This window comes from Dipodomys spectabilis, unplaced genomic scaffold (assembly GCF_019054845.1).
Source record: "Dipodomys spectabilis isolate Male_0828 unplaced genomic scaffold, ASM1905484v1 ptg000140l, whole genome shotgun sequence".
NCBI classification, from domain to species: Eukaryota; Metazoa; Chordata; class Mammalia; order Rodentia; family Heteromyidae; genus Dipodomys; species Dipodomys spectabilis.
This window is the reverse complement of record NW_024870817.1, coordinates 15,848,382-15,866,349: the sequence shown is the minus strand read 5'-3', so window position 1 is coordinate 15,866,349 and position 17,968 is coordinate 15,848,382.

Genomic DNA, 17,968 nt, shown 5'->3' with positions numbered 1-17,968 from the left:
TATTCCTGTAATAAATCATTCATGTATAATATATATGTATTTATACATTTTATGCACATATATATATATGATCTACATGTATATATTTGGAATAACATGTATGCAGATTAATAAAAGATTAGATTCAGGAGAAAAATATATACTTTTTTATCACTCTTTTCTATTTATTATTAATTTGTGAAATTCTTAGATATTATGCTTTCTTAAATAAACTGTGTAAATAAACCTAGTTATAATTTAACTTAAAAGTGCACAGTATGCTTTTATGTATGAGGCAACAATGAAAGAGATGTGGCTGTCCCTGCAGCCCAGTATCTGACTATTTGACCCTGATCATCGCCATATTGCTATGATATAATTATACAAATGTTATTCACACATGGGAAAACAAGGAAGTTTTTATTTTCATTATAGAGCTCAGCTTAACATTTAACAGGAAAACCCAGATAGGCTATTTAGAATAACTAAAGGTGCTTGATTTTTTTTCTTTCTAAGCACTCACTCATTCATTATCTTGCTTTTCATACAGTAATTCCAACATTGCAGGAGTGGTTTTTTTTTCATACAGTAACTCCAGATTGCAGGAGTGTCTTTCAGCATTGATTCACAGTAAGATGTGAATTGATTCACATATCATGGGTTCCAGTTCTGTAGGACCACAGCCTCAGCCACAAGGTGGAAAACTGAGGACCCTTTCCTCTGTTAGAGATAACTCTGTATTCAGCTATCCTTCTGTAGTTTTATGACTTCTATAGTTTTATGACTTTTTGGATTTCTTCACTGTTCCTAGACTATGGTGGAATGTGGAACATTTTGGCACCATGTAAATTGTCCCCATGATCATTGGAGAGGAGGAAACGAGTTGGAGATAGTATACAGACTGCAATTACATCACCATCAATCTTGAAACTTACTATGTTTTATTCTATGTAGTAATTAGCTTTGTTGTTCATCTAAATAAAATATGTTACTAATAAACTATTTCCTTACTAATCTACTAATTAGCAATCAATTAATCTGTAAAGGATTGATATTTAGGGAAGCATATCATTAAATAAACAAAATATTCTACTAAGAAAAGGTCTTTTGAATAGCAAAATGAAAACTAGGCATAGTATTACAAGCCTATAATTACAACACTGAAGAAATATAGGAGGATCATGAATTTGAGGCCAACATGGTCTGAATAGCAAGAACTTTTCTCACCCTTGCTCACCCAAGTAATGATAAATTAAAAATAATTTTAAAACAGCAACAGAAAGAAAGTCTGAATGGCTATTGTTTTGGCATGGCTTTCCCTAATACCTAATATTGAAGGCACTTGTTTTATTTATGCACTAACTGGTCAGTTCTTTAAAGAAAACAACAACAAAACATGCTCTTGACGTTATAGGTTTATGCCTATAATCCTAGCTACTCAGGAGGCTGAGATGAGGATTTTTTGTGGTTCAGAGTTTGTCTAGGCATGAAAGTCTGTGAGATTCTTGTTTCCAACTAACCACTAAAATGCTGAAAATAGAGCTGAGGCTCAGGTGGTAGGCACCTGCCTTGAGTGAAAAAGCTAAGGGACAGCACCCAGGTCCTGAGTTCAAGGTTCAGGCCCAGTATCCACACAAGAAGAAGAATGAAACAGAAAGACAGAGAAGAGAGGGAGAGGTGGGGGAGGGAAGGAGGGAGGGAGAGAGGAAAGAAAAGAAGGAAAGGAAAAGAAAAGAAAGGCACTATGTTTCCACCCTCTAAATTCCCTCCTTTCCTCTCCTTTCCTTTCCTTTCCTTTCCTTTCCTTTCCTTTCCTTTCTTTTCCTTTCTTCCTTTTTCTATTTTTTTGTACCCATCCTGGGTCCAGTTCTTAGGGCCTGGGCACTGTCTCTGAGCTTTTGTGCTCAAGGCTAGTGCCCTACCACTTTAGCCACAACTCTTCCACTAGATTTTTGGTGGTTACTTAGAGATAAGAATCTCAAGGATATACCATAGGAGGAAGAACATACAAAAGAAACAAAAGATCACATAGTACATTAAAAACAACAACAACAAAGAAAAACTTCTTGTGTCCATGTCTTGGAGTTCATTTTGCTTAGTATCATATTATATGGTCATATATACATAGCTATTGAGCTATTCTACTCATCTGCTAAGATTATCCAAGACATACTAATTATTGCAAATAGGGGAAACAATGGGACCTATGTTTCTTTGGATCTGGCTTATTTCACTTAGTATTATTTTTTCCAAGTCTTTCCATTTCCTTAAAACTGGGGCTGTGTCATTCTTTTTTTGTGTGTGAGAATACCTTACAGAGGGGTTACAGCTACATGAGTAAGGTAATGAGTACATTTCTTATCAAGCATTGTTGCCTCTTCCTTTGTTTCCCCTTCCCATCCCTTCCCATCTCCTCTCCCCATGCCTCCCATGGAATTCTATGCCTCCATCAGAAAGAATGACATTGCCCCATTTGTTAGGAAATGGAAAGACTTGGAAAAAATTATATTAAGTGAAGTAAGCCAGGCCCAAAGAAACATAGGTTCCATAGTTTCCCTTATTTGCAATAACTAGTATATGTCTGAGACAAGCAGAAAAGGTCAGATAAGGTGATATTAGGCAAAATGCTATTGTTCCTAACATACTTATAATGTACCATGTGATTTTTTTTGTTGCTTTGTATGTCCCTCCCCCATAGTATAACCCCTGTTTTCACTGTATTTGATGTTGGTATAATTTGTGGACGGGAAGGGAAAAAACAAATTGTTTAAATAGGCTGTATCATTCTTATATCTTATCTCGTCACTGTATTTGATTTTGGTACCCTGGTATTGTATATACATTTATTTGAATTAGGGAAGAGAAGGGAAACCACAGAATGGTGAGACAAGTGTGTGGGGGGAACCAATGCAACAGTGATATTCACAAGACAAAATGTTGGAAACTTTTTGCACAACTTGAGGGGTTGGAGGAGGGAAAGTAGGAGAAAACTGAGGGAAGAGGTAACAGGTTGACAAGAAATGTACTTTTTACCTTAGTTATGTAACTGAAACCCCTCTGAACATCACCTTGACAATAAAAAAAATGAATCTCATGGATTTTCCTGGCCAGGTTTGCCTTGAACCAGTATTTTTAGATCTCAGCCACCTGAATAGCTAGGATTAAAGGCAAGATCCACTGGCTTCCTGTTCTTAGTTTACAAAATCTATGCTTTTGGAATGATGAACTCTTACATACTTCTTAGATTCACTTGTTCCAAGTTGTTCATGTCGGCATGAATAAACATTTTTTGCAAAGGTGTGTGAAAGTTGGGCTAGGAATGTGGCTTAGTGGTAGAGTGCTTGTCTAACATGCATGAAGCTCTGGGTTCAATTTCTCAGTACACATAAAAAGAAAAAGCTGGAAGTAGTGCTGTGACTCAAATAGCAGAGTGCTAGCTTTGAGCAAAAAGAAGCTCAGGGGGCAGGTGCTGGTAGCTCACACCTGTAACCCTAGCTACTCAGGAGGCTGAGATCTGAAGATCATGATTCAAAGCCATCCTGGGCAGGAAAAGTCTGTGAGATTCTTATCTCCAATAAACCACCAGAAAACCGGAAGTGGTGCTGTGGCTCAAGTGGTAGAGCATTCCCCTTGAGCTGAAGAACTGAGGGACAGTGCCCAGGACCAGAGCTCAAGCCCCAAAACTGGCAAAAAAAAAAGAAGTATATGAAAGTTTTAATCAGATGAATGGGAGCTTTGAATTATATCCAAATTTATAAGTTGATTTGCCAAGATAAATATATAAACAATGAGATTTAGAATGACAAATGAAGAGGAGAGAGAATGAAGTAAAAAATGGAATCCATATCCTACAAAATTAGGAAAAAGGAGGTAAAGAGTGGGTGGGGAGGGATGGCTGAGAATGTTGAAAGGGAGACATTGATTAAGACACACTGCATTCATAAACTGCCTTGTTGAGTGGCAACTCCTTTGTCCATGTACTTAAATATTCAAAAAATCTGCACTAGAATAAATGGAGGTTGAGGTGATAACCACAGAAAAATATTTTTAAATGAGAACAAATCAACATACAGAAATAAACAGAATGTACAGGATTGGTAAAGCTATATACCATTTCACATGCCCACACCCCCATCCAGCCTTTCTTTCGACTATAGACTCTTGTGATATAAATTTTGCTCCCTTATTTTTTTTTTTAGCACACTGTGTTCTATTTTATTTTCCTTTTCTCCTCCTGTAATTTCTGTTGTGTCCTATTCTTCCACTGTAATTGAAATAAAAGAAAATACATTAAAAAAATACAAAGGCCCTTAGGATATGTCTACCATTGCCTAAGTTACTTGGAGACATTTATAAGATGGCTCCTTTGTCTTCTATTCAATATTTAGGTGCTGTAACATGGTGCTCCTCACCCATAATTGCAGAAATGGCCATGCAGATCTACTGTGTATCCTGAATAGAAATATAAGGCTTAAGAATGAAAATGATACTTACAGACAATATGTTAGAAATGAACTGTACAACTTGGGAGGGGATTAGGAGGGAGAGAAAGTGAGAGAAAAAATGAGGGAAGGTGGTAACAAGATCGACAAAACATGTACTCACTACCTTATGAATGTAACTGTAAACCCTCTTTATATCACCTTGACAATCTTTTTTAACAACCTTATTTTTATTGTAAAGATACAAAGTTGCTTGCTCATCATTAAAAATCAATTCTTAGTCCTAGAGAAGTAAAGAAATATGAATGTGGTTATCTTTTTAGCGGAGACTTGATTATTTCCCACTGTGAGTGTGATTCTTCAATGGCCAGAAAGTGAGCTCTGGAGAGGTCTGCTTTGCTTGGGCAAGTGCACACTTGCCTCAGTCTCACTCATAAGCCAGGAGACATTCACATGCCCTGGGCCTTAAATATATTCATTTCAAGCCAGGAGGGAGGCTTGATTCACATGCAAAACTTGCAAGATTAGCATCTCCAAATCTTACTGTATACATACATCGGTTCATTTCCACAGCCAGCTGCTTCAATATTATACCTGTTTTAAGGACTTGGTTAATAACTTTTTCCACTCACTTTAATATTATTTGATATATATATATATATCAAATAATATTATTTGATATAACTTTAATATTATTTGATATATATATATATATATCATTTCAGTAATTTGTGTTTCACAGCAAAAAATGTAAATACTAAGCTACAGCATAAGTTCAGTTTTTTCTTCTGCTAATAGTTTCCTTGTTTCTCAGAAAGCATTTCTTCCTTGAAGAAAGGAAATAAAGAGAATAAGGCAGCAAACTGGTTATTTGTTGTGATCCAGCATATTTTAACAGTTCAATTACTGTATTAAGTGATTCAAAGAGGTGGGTTTCTTTTCCTTGTCTCATTTTCTTTCTATGTAGAGTGACACTCTCTGATCTTTAGCAACATATTTTGACAGTGAAAGTTGTAAGACAGATTTCCTAAACTCTGTGATGAGCTGCAATTATTGGCTTTCCTTGGTTGTTTTGGCTGCAGCTTCAGCTGGGACGTACGTTGAGCAGGACCATGACAGAAATACTCCCTGACACAGGAAATAACACAGGTAGATAGCTATAGGGCAAGATGACAAAGGGTTGCAGCTTGGACTAGATGTGATCAGTATTTGGCTTTGAGAGCTAACGATTCTGATTGTAGAGCACTCGCCTTGAGCTGAAGAGCTGAGGGACAGTGCTCAGGCCCAGAGTTCAAGCCCCATGACCAACAACAAAAAAATCTGCAGTCACCCTTCTTGCTTCCATTTGTTCAACCACTTTGGAAAGTGGAAAGCAGTATGGAGGTTCCTCAAAAGACTCCACATAGAGCTCCCCTATGACCCAGCAATCCCACTTTTGGGTATTTACCCAAATGATCACAAGCAAAACCATACTAAAACTATTCATTTTTTTATTCCTTAGAATTTTATGTAGGAAGCACTGACCCTTGTAGGAGAAATTAAAGATTCTTTTGTCTTCAGTATAAATGAATCCCCTTCATGGAGATGGCACAAGCTATTGGTATAATTGAGTGTTTGGAACATCTTTGTTGTGCAAAAGGTACCAAAATTCCTCAGGATGTGTGCATCTCCTTATGCTGGCCATTTCTTTCATTCTGATGAAATTTAACTGACATTAAATTTCTACTCACCAACAGGTCTACCTGCTATCAACAGTTTGTCACCTCACATTCTGGCTATCTAATTTCTTGTATATATTACTTCTAAAGAGTTAGTAGGAGGGAAAAAACTTTTATATTTTAGAATTACTAAATGATGTTTTTATCTGGCAAAGAAAATGTACTTTTACTCAAGGCTAACCTCAAATTTTCATTTTTCTGGCTTTCAAAATGCCACATGTCATTTTTCTCGCTGTATCACTGTTTCATGTCACTCTTGATGACATCAAACCATGTGCCAAAAGGAACTTATCCTTACCCAGACTGCTCAATAGTATGATGCCCTTCACCATTCAAATTAAATCTAACCCAGTGTCACTGCTCCTAAGCTGCCATTCATCAACTTTTTCATGTTGTCATGTAGCCATGCTATGGCTTTTTCTAATGTCCTTATCTCTATCATTAATTTTACCTTCTGATGTAGGAGTACTGAATGATATGATTTACAACTTAATAAAATGAGTTTTTAAAACATTAGATAAACTAGTAAATCAATTTTTATAAGAGTCAGCGGTCTGGTGTTCGGAAGGTAGACTTAATTTACCTCCTTTGCCTGATTTCATCTCAGGTGAACTGAATGGCACAGAGCGATGCAGTAAACGATGCGTCATGCATAATACATAGCAGCAGAATTTAAATGCAATGTTCTCCTAATGGTGTCCAGAAGAGGACATGGTGGGAGTGAAAATGTTGATAGGTGTTTTGAAGCATCTCCTTTGACTTTGAAATTCTATTTTCTTACTTTTTCTAACCTTTATACATCAGAATAAAATTTATCTCAATGGACACAAATCCTTCAGTAGATGAGTTTTTGTAATTGCTAAGAATATCAAGATATTCAAAAAATATACTGAATTGGAGTATAAACTAACATAATAAAGCAAACTGATAAATAATTTAGTCCAATTTCCTGCCTTTAGGCAGATATTTGACAAAAGTACCTGAGTGAGATATTTAAAATAATCAACTATTTAACTTCTAAGTGGTGAAAGAAAAACTAAGAAGCTCATTCTGCTACTCCATTTCTCATTTATGACACTAAGATGATTCCAAATATTTACTACTTTAGTCAGTCATTGCACTCTGAATGGTATAATTAGGTAATGTTATATCCCAAGGTAGCAAATAAAATGTAGTCTATGAATAATCAGCATGGAATGAGGGTATGGCTCAAGTGGTTTAGCACTTGTCCAGCGAACACAAGGTCCTGAGTTCAAGCTGTAGTACCAATATTACTGCTAATAATAATAACAATAATTTACATTTTTATTTATACATGACTGGTTTACATTAAATTAATTCATAAAACCCAGTACAAGATTTTCCTATCATCCTAAAAATCTTGTCTGCATATCTGTAAGGTCTACTGCCAGAGAACCAAAAGAACTAATTCTCAAAGACATTTTTGTTTGGGGTTCTTGCTTTGTGACCAGTCTTTGCTCTCCTGGGCTCAATCGATTTTTCTGCCTCAGCCTCCCAAGAGGCTGGGAGAGAGGTATTCTTATAGACTACAATAGTGGGTTCAGTATCGCATATCCTAGCTATCCCCACTCATTCTGTCACATCATAAAGATGGAGTGCTCACTGAAATTTCCAATCTTAAGACAAGGAACATTTTTCACATAGAGCTCCCCTATGACCCAGCAATCCCACTTTTGGGCATTTACCCAAATGTTTACAAACAAGACCACACTAAAGCTACCAGCACAGCTATGCTTATTGCAGCATTATTTACCATAGCTAAGATATGGAACCAACCCAGATGCCCCTCAGTAGATGAATGGATCAAGAAAATGTGGTATATATACACAATGGAATTCTATGCCTCCATCAGAAAGAATGACATTGCCCCATTTGTTAGGAAATGGAAAAGCTTAGAAAAAATTATATTAAGTGAAGTAAGCCAAGTCCAAAGTAACATAGGTCCCATGGTTTCCCTTATTTGCAATATCTAGTATATGTATGAGTCAAGCGGAAAAGGTCAGATAATGTGATGTTAGGAAAATGAACCCTTAGATATGTTTTTAATTTTTTTTTCTTTCATGCATTTGTTTCTAACGCATTTATAAGATTATTTCTTTGTTGCTTTGTATGTCCCTCCTCCACAGTATAACCCCTGCTTTCACTATATTTGATGTCGGTATAATTTGTGGAGGAGATGGGGAAAAACAAGTTGTTTAAGGATACAGGTGGACCTGTTGCAACAATGAAAGTACAAGTTGTCATGTCGAAAACGAACTTTACAACTTTGGTGTGGGGGTGGGGGGAGGAGGATTGTGTGGGGGGATGGGGTGGAGGATTGTGTGTGGGGGGGGAGGCTGGGAAGGGATGTGAAGGGCAAACAAAGGAGGAGGCTGCAATGCTTGACAAGAACTGTACTCATTATCTTGCCCATGTAATTGTAATCCCTCTGTACAGTATGTTCACAAAAAAATTAAAAAAAATAAAAAACAAGGAACATTTTCCTTTCTTAATTTTATAATGTCCTTGTAAAAAATCCAATTGGTTTGGATGAAAAGTAGAAAAGCAAAAAATGAAATGATCAATAAACAATTGTATTTAGTCATGATTCTTTTAGTGAAAAATAATGGAAATAGTAAGAATGACACAGTAACAGAAAAACTAGAGGAATCTCTGTCCACATCCCTGACATTAGTTCCTGGAGTCTCAGCACCATGCACACAGACAAAAAGTTTTGACACCTTCTATATTTAAAAATTTAATAGTATTTCCAGTGTCAAACATATACCATTGTTGGGCTTTATAAAGGAAAAAATAATAAAGGAATACATAACAAATTAAGTCCATTTGCACCTGAAATTTTCTAGCCTGTCTCCTCTTTGTATTTGAAGGAAGAATTTCTAAAAGCTAGGTACATATGACCAGATACGATAATGTTAAGTGAAATGAACCCAAAGATAGGGACACAAGTGCTTTTTTCTTTCTTGCTATTGTTTCTAACATATTTATCAGGTACCATGTGATTTTTTTTTTTATTGCTTTGTATGTTCCTCCCCCATGGAATAACCCTTGTTTTCACTGTATTTGATGTCTGTATAATTTGGGGAGGGGAAGGGAAAAAACAAAATGTTTAAATAGGGGTACAGGTTGACCCATTGTAACAATGAGATGTACAAGACACTGTTGAACAACGAATTTTACAATTTAGGCAGGGGGGAGGGTATATGTAGTTGTGGAAGTGGGAGGGAAGGGATAGTAGGGGAAAAACAAAGGAGAAGGCAACAATGATTGGTAAGAAATGTACTCATTACCTTGCTCATGTAACTGTAACCCCTCTATACAGTATTTTCACAATAAAAAACTTATAAAAAAGAAAATTTGACATAATTAAAAACCTCAAAACAAAAAAGAAAAAATTTCTAGTATATATAACACAAGTGCTTTTCTTCTTTTAAACTCTGGAAATGGTCTAGATTTCAGTACCACTGTAGTAATTATATAGATAAAATATTTGTATTCATTGACCATAAAAACAAAGTCTTGTTGGACACATAATCTTAGTTTACAAAATAATGAGCTAGTTGTAGTAAATAGATTAATCAACTCTTGTAAGGATAAAACAAATAAATACCATAAAAATTTGAAAATATAATTTTAGAATAAATCAGCATTAAATCAAGTAATTTATTATCTATCACATCTATGAAAGCATCACATTCAGTGCAGATATGAAAAATGTGAAGTTCAAATTATACCACTCAAATACACATAATTTAGGTTGGAGGCAAGATTAGCCATCAAAACAATAGTAAATACTGCAAAGAGTTTATTTTTATTAAAAAATGGAGTAGTGGTATAAACTAAAAATATGCTAGTTTACTCTCTTTAATATGAGTGGTATGATATGGTTTTCAGAAGAATGAAACCCAAATAGGATTTAATAATTAGATTAAATTAGGATGTGACAGTGTATAATTCAGACACTAAATGTAAAAGAAGTACATTGACATCCTCTATGATTTATTTTAAGACAATATGTTGTATATTGGATGTTAATAATTTATCTTAACTTATTGAAGGTTCTGAGGAGGAAATCAATTTTTATAATTTGTATAGTCTGCTATTTCCTCTATTTAATTAGCCATAAAAACTTTATTGTCTCTTAACACTTCTTATGCTTCTGAACATACTTTAAAAAAATTTTTGGATAAAAAAGCCTATGAATCACAGAATTACAATGTCATATCAACTAGATATACAAAACCCCCAAAATATTGTCTTTTGTGAAAATGATGAATTTCAGGATGATCAGTTTCTAAGTTGGCATAGCATTTGGTTGATGGGCCATGACCCTTCTGTGTTGAATTCTCATGGCTCTTAATAATTACCATTCACTTAGGAATTTAGCCTAAAGTGTGAACCAACTCATCAGTGGTACTCACCAGACACTATGTTGAAAACGAACTGTACAACTTGGGGGTGGGGAGTGGAGGCCGGGAAGGGAAAAACAGGGAGAAAATGAGGACGGGGATGATACTGATCAAAAGGAAATATACTCATTACTTGACGTATATAACTGTAAACCCTCTGTACATCACCCTTACAATAAAATTCGTTAAAAATATTAAAATAAAAAAATTAAAATCACTACAACAGAATAGATGAGGAAATTGTTATTAAAATATAGCCATTAATGATAGATATGAAATAGCTAGAAGATAATTTAGTTGCATATAACTTGACTCATCTACATGTACTAATGTAAGATTTTGAAATGAGTTTGTTTGTGAGAATGAGAGTTTCATTCTAAGAAGCTTTCGTTGGAAATTAATAGTGTAAATTGAGGTCCTTAGGTGGAGACTTCCTCTATTCCTTTCGATGATAAATTACACTATTTGCAGGTTTATTCTGGAGAAACAGATACAAATGTCTTAAAGTTAATTTATAATGCTTTCTCTACCTCCAGTGTCAAATATTACCTCAAAGTTTGTAATGACACTATTGAAGTTGTAACTATGATAAGTAACTCACATCATTTTATTTCAAAACCAACTAAGTGCTGTATCTCAGAGTATCTACATACTTTAGTTTGAATATTTTTCAAGTTTCTTTCACCAGGAAGCTGCTTTGAACATCACTGTCAGAAAAAGGGCTTTAGGGTAAATAGTATAGAATGGCATTTATAAAGATTTTTATTATTACTCCTTGGTGATATTTTCCACTGTGAACATATGTGCAAAAGTATATAGCCTGGTGGACCTTGTGGAAATTCATATACGGATTCAGGAGGTTTGGGATCAGCCCCACATTTTCTATTGTCAATAAGCTTCTAGGTGATGTGGGTCCCTGACTGCTCTTTAAGAACCACAATTATAGAAAAACCATAAGAGAAAGCCATGTTCCCCTCAGTCCTGACAGATTATTGCTTTTAATTCCCTGTGGCAACTGGTACAGGGACAACAGATACCAGGGCATTTGCTTCAAAAATGTCATCTTCTCCAGCTTGTTATATGCAAAAAAAAAAGAAAGAAGGAAGGAAGGAAGGAAGGAAGGAAGGAAGGAAGGAAGAAGGAAGGAAGGGGGAGGGGAAAAAGAAAGAGAAAGAAAGAAAGAAGGAAGGAAGGAAGGAAAGAAAGAAAGAAAGAAGAAAGTCATTTCACATCAAGAGAATTGTTTCAATGACTAGTTCTTCAGATAAATTGTTGATAATTCATTTGTTTTTGACACTAGATGAAAAGGTTAAGAAATTATTTGTAAATTTGGATAGACATGTTGCCCTGGTTTGGGCCACATTGCCTAAAACCCCAGACCCTTGCATAGCTGGAATCCAGAGGATTTACAGTTGCTTAAGCTGTAAATCATTTGAGCAAGGTACTCCTGGGATTGGTCAGAATCAGGCAAGGGCAGTCTTCAGGGAATGACCACTTCATTTTGCTCCTAATGAGGCAGCAATGCCAAGCTGCTGTGGATTTTACCCAAGGTGTTGTGTAGGCATTTTTTAATGAAGTCTCAGACATGTTTTGCATGCTTTTACCCAGCAGCCTAACCATGCTTCAAAGTTTTTATCTTTTGATTGATCTTACTCATCTTGTTTGGGTGCAGGGATATAGGGCGTGGAGAAGCTTTTGTAGCTCATTGGAAGCAAATCTCACAGCAAGCAATAAACTTGAGAATCAAATAAGAAACTAATTTGCGCAGACTCACTCTTATTCAGAGTGTTATTTTTCTTTCATTCACCGCATATACTTTCATGACCATAACTTCTTTTTCAAGGGACCACTCATTAACTATTGCCCACAGCAGTTAATTTCCTGGCTCCCTCTCTCCTACTACTTCCTCTGTATTTGTTTAGCTGACAGGCTTTTGATGCAAGCAGGCTAACGCCTGCAAGAATTGCTGGCTCCCCCTTCTTTCATTCTTGCTATTATTAGGAATATGGACAAGATGCTACTGTGCATTCATCCCATCTGAAAATTGTGCTGGATTTTCTACCTCTTGGGAGAAAATCAAATTGCTTCTTAATCGTCGTGGACTCAATTCTGTAACTATTCGCAGACAAAATTCTTGTTAGTGCCAAGGGGAGTTTTGCCCTCATTTAAGGTTGTAAGATCAAGTGGTAAGGGTATTTTTAGCCACCTCATCTTCCCCAGAAAAGTAAGTCAGACTAGGTATGGGAAAATTATTAAATATGCTCTAGATATTACATTTTCACTAAAAAAATTCTCCTAAAGTAAACCAATGAAAAGATTTCTCCAAAAACAATGTGAGATAATGAAAAGTTTCACAAAGCCAATTAAAAGTAATTGATGACTACTGCTTTAATTGACAAAAATTCCATATCTATTTTGCCTAATGGAAGGTACATTTTACTTGCAAGACACAATGAAATATGAAAGTTGCTTTTCTAAGCAAAGCATGGGGTGAACATTCTTGTGATTTGTCCCTCCTAAGACTCATAATTAAGAAAGCTAACGAAAGTCAGCCACAATCAAACAGTACTGTATCTATCAAATCTACTGGCATTGACCTTATCAATACCCAGCTTTCTCCATGATAGTATTATGTCACTTCCTAGTCTTTATTTTCCCCTTCCACATTTGGCCCCTAAAATATGAATATGGAATAATAGAAAAACCAGAGAACTTCAATCCAGAACTTTAACTCTATGCTCATTTTAGTCTCTCTCTATGAAAAGTGCTTGACCTTTCTGCTCTTGCTTAACTAATTCATAAATTAGTGAGGTGAATAACCTATTCTCAAGTTTCTTCTAAATAAAAAAAATCCTATGATATATACAGGTTACAAATTTTAGATAAATGTTTAACAATATCTTCATCATGCTGAAACTATAGAGATGAAAGCCTATAACTGTATTTCTGTAAGACTCTAAAGACCAGAAGATAATTTTCTGACTTTTTAATTTAAAAAAAAAGTATTTCAGCACAAGAGAAGTCATTGAATTCACAGAGGTTCATTTTAGATTGCTGCATCTGTACAATGACTTTGGGCAAGTGACCTTATCTCAAAGGACATAATTGACTTAATAAAATGTACATATGAACACATAACTTTAAAGGTTGTTAAAATATAAAACTGGGGGGTTGGGAATGCAGCTCAGTGGTAGAGTGCTTGCCTTTCAAGCATGAGGCTCTGGGTCTGATTCCTCAGCACCACATACACAGAAAAAGCCAGAAGTAGTGCTGTGGCTCAAGTGGTAGAGTGCTAGTCTTGAGCAAGAGTAGCTTAGGGAGTGTCCAGGCCCTGAGTTCAAGTACCAGAACTGGCAAAAATAAATAAAATGAGGCTGGACACATGGCTCAGTGGCAAAAGTACTTGCCCAGCAAGTATGAGGCATTAAGTTTAAGTCCCAGTACTACCAAAATATAAATAAATTCAAATTTAAAAAAGAAAAGAAAGGGGCTGGGAAGTTAGTTCAGTGGTAGAGTGCTTGCCTTGCATGTGTGAGGCCCTGGGTTCAATTCCTCAGCACCACATAAGCAGAAGAGAGTCAGAAGTTGTGCTGTGGCTCAAGTGGTAAGGCTTTAGCCTCGAGCTGAAGAGTTGAGAGACAGCTCCCAGGCCCAGAATTCAGGCCCCACAGCTCTCCAAAAACATATAAAAAAAAGCAAGTATGCTATACATATAACATCTAAGTGAAATATTTTTATTGAATTGATCCCTGTGAATATAGACAGTAGAGAAAAGAAAGAACATTGGTTTAGATCTTAGGAGACTAGGTAGCCCACTTCTTTAACTACTAGCTAAATCACAATCTTCTTATTTCTAAAACACAAAAGCTCACCTTCTAGCCTCAATTTTTCTTATAACTTGGATGTTTGAAGACTATATTGAGGCTCTGTCAAGCAATACATGTATTCTTTTTTCCCAAACACTTGAGTAAACCTAATCATTTTCAACTGCTCATTTATCTCTCATTCATCTTCTTATTTACAGACACCTCTGGTGTCTGTATTAGAGGTACTCAGGATTAGTGTTGATTTTTTCAAGGATAAACCAATTGATCCAGATGTGGAAGATAGAGCCTTGAATTTTATAACAAAAAAAAACATTTTAAACAACAAAATTGTTTGTTAATATGTAAATTAACCTCTTAGCAACTTGAGTTAAAGAAACAGAAAGAAAGGAATTAGAACTTCAACAGAGTGAAAATTATTTACATGTAAATAACATGTAATACATGTACATGTAAATAATTTACATGCTATTCAAAATCAGACTACAATAAAATCTGCACAAAGCATAGCTGGCTTTTTTTTAAATTTTTTTTTTTTTGCCAGTCATGGAGCCTGAACTCTGGGCCTGGGCGCTGTCCTTCAGCTCTTCAGCTCAAGGCTAGTGCTCTACCACTGGAGCCACAGCGCCACTTCTGGCTTTTTCTGTTTATGTGGTGCTGAGGAATCGAACCTAGGGCCTCATGCTTGCAAGGCATGCACTCTACCACTGAGCCACCTTCCCAGCCCCATAGCTGACTTTTTATGTACTGAAAAGAAATCATAATTTGTATTTTCCAGTTCAAACCATCTTACTCTTTTAAATATCCACTAGGATCAGCTCTTCATTTGTTAATTGGATAGCTTCCATAACATGAGAACCTGATTGACAACTACATACATTAACATCAATCATTTAAGTTTCCTATCTTGAACAAAACAAATCTCTTTAAGTCATCACTTATATTATTTATGCATTCTCTAAATACTGATGGCTACTGAAAACTATCTATATTCTTATAGCTGGATTTTACATGAAAAGAGATGTCAGAATTTATACAGTGTTCAGAAGGCTACAATTAATCTTCTTATTTGAAACCATCAAACTATCAATGACAGATAAAAGTCTAAATCTATTTGCTGAGACAAATCTCACCCAAAAAAAGATGCTGCAAAATCTTCATACATCTTAGAGGAAAAAAATACTGTTAGAATATCAGTGAATTTTTCAGATATACATGGATAAGAATGTTGGTGCATAACATGATAATAAAAATGTAAGGTTTAAAATGGAGTATATGGTGTGATGAATCTATGTACATATTCTTAAAGACATCTTGAACCATTATTAAATTATATTGCTCCTGATTTTAGTTAATATAACAGTTGCAGGCTGAAATGCCTTCAGGGCCTGAGCAAGTATCATATACATATGGAGTCAGAAACACACATAAAAAATGATAGTCAGTGGGACCAATTTTAGGATCTATCTAAATCATTCACTAACAATAAAAACCACAGGAAGGGTTTGGTATTCTTCTAAACACATAGGAAAAAGTCAAATTTATCCAAACGTGTTGGAACTATAGTTTTATATTAAACAGCAGTTATCAAATTAAATAAAAGGAGGAAATTTATTTGAGAGTTAATCTAGTAGAAAGTTCAAATCCAGTCATTTGGAAATCTTGAAGCATGATTTTTTTGGTCAGTCATGGTCTTGAACTCAGGGTCTGGGCACTGTCCTTGAGCTCTGGCCATCATGACACTTCCAGTTTTTGAATGGCTAATTGGAGATAAGAGTCTGTCAGGGATTTTTCTCCCTCGGTAGCTTTGGATGGTGATCCTCAATCTCAGCCTCATGAGTAGCTAGGATTGCAGGAGCCACTGGCTGCCAGCCTGAAGCCTGATTTTTATAATCCAAAGGTCAGAGACAAGACACATTCTCAACACTGATAGAAATCTCTTGATCTTTAGCCCTAATACTGAAAATTCCCTGAATCCTAGCTGAGAGAAACAAAGTCTCTTGGGACAGGTCAATTTCAAAGTCCTTCAACTTCTCCATAGTGAGGACTTCAATGTGAAAAAGTAAAAAAGGATAAAGAAGAGGAGGAGGAAGGAAACAAAGAAAGAGAGGGAAGAAACAGTAGAAAAAATAGGTACAAATTTTCTCTAGAGTTTGAGTTCAAAAAGTGTGACTGAGATAAATATTCTAGATCCAAGTTAATCAGTATTCTATCCATCAGAACAGTGAAATCATATGGTCCGAAGTTTCTCCTGTCTGAATGGCCACATACCACATATCCACTGATTTTAACTTCAACAAATCAAATTAGTTTTCCCTATGCCTATTGTTAACCACTCATCTGGCTGACTTCCATGGCTCAATTAGCTTCAAACACTGGCAGACATGGCTTTATCAATACATCTCTCTTAAATCTGGTGTTTTTTTTACTATTTTGTTTTTAAATTTCTTAAACACTTTTTGTGTGATTACATTTTATTTGTGTGAGGTTTTAAAGAAAAAGGGGTCAACAATTCCATCTTGAGCATTTTGAGACAGTGGAGAAATATCCAGATCCTGTCCCTGGACCTCTTACAAAGTCCTTCAACTTCTCCATAATGAGGACTTCAATGTGCAAAAGTAAAAAATGATAAAGAAGAGGAGGAGGAAGGAGACAAAGAAAGACATGGAAAAAACAGTAGGAAAAATAGATACAAAGAAATTTCCTTTTCTTTTTTTAAGAATATGTTTTTATTGTAAAAGCAGAGTACAAATGGATTGCAGTTACATAAGTCAGGTAATGAGTACACTTCTAGTGAATATCACTGCTCCATTAATTTATCTTTTGTCCTACTGTTTCTGTGCTCCCCAATGCTCACCCCAAAACAGATAAACTTACAAACAAGACAAAAAGTACAGAAATCATAAAACAGAAACAAAGAATGGGAAAAAATAAAATAATGAAAAACTTCTGTTTCCATTTCTTGGAGTTCATTTCGATAAACACCGTTTCATATGATCACATGCAAATAGCTATTGAGCCTTTGTGATCCTCTCCTAAGAATATCATCCTTTGGCCTGACTGAATATTTAGAGTCCTGTTTAATTTATCATGCCCAAGTATATTTTTTGTATTTTATCATCCATTGTGTTTACTTGTAAATTTATAGGCACATTCTAATTACTACAAATGAGGAAAACCATGCAACCTGTGTTACTTTGGGTCTGGCTTACTTTGCTTAAAATATTTATTTCCAAGTCTTTTCATTTCCTTACAAATGAGGTAATATGGAAGCATAGAATTCTATTATGGATATATACCATGCTTTTTTGATCCATTCATCCACTGAGGGGCATCTAAGTTGATTACATTTCCTAGCTATGTTAAACAATGCTGCAATTAACATGGTTGTACTGATAGTTTTAGTGTTTAATCTCCTTGAATTTTCATCTTTTTATCTACAAAATGGCCTTACACATAGCTCTCTGTGAGAGACTGTGAGACACTTGTCCTAGCACTTCGGGAACAGTGTTGAAAGAGCTATGTCATAGATAGAGTAATGAGCGCTCAGTAAACACACGCTCCTTTTCACACTC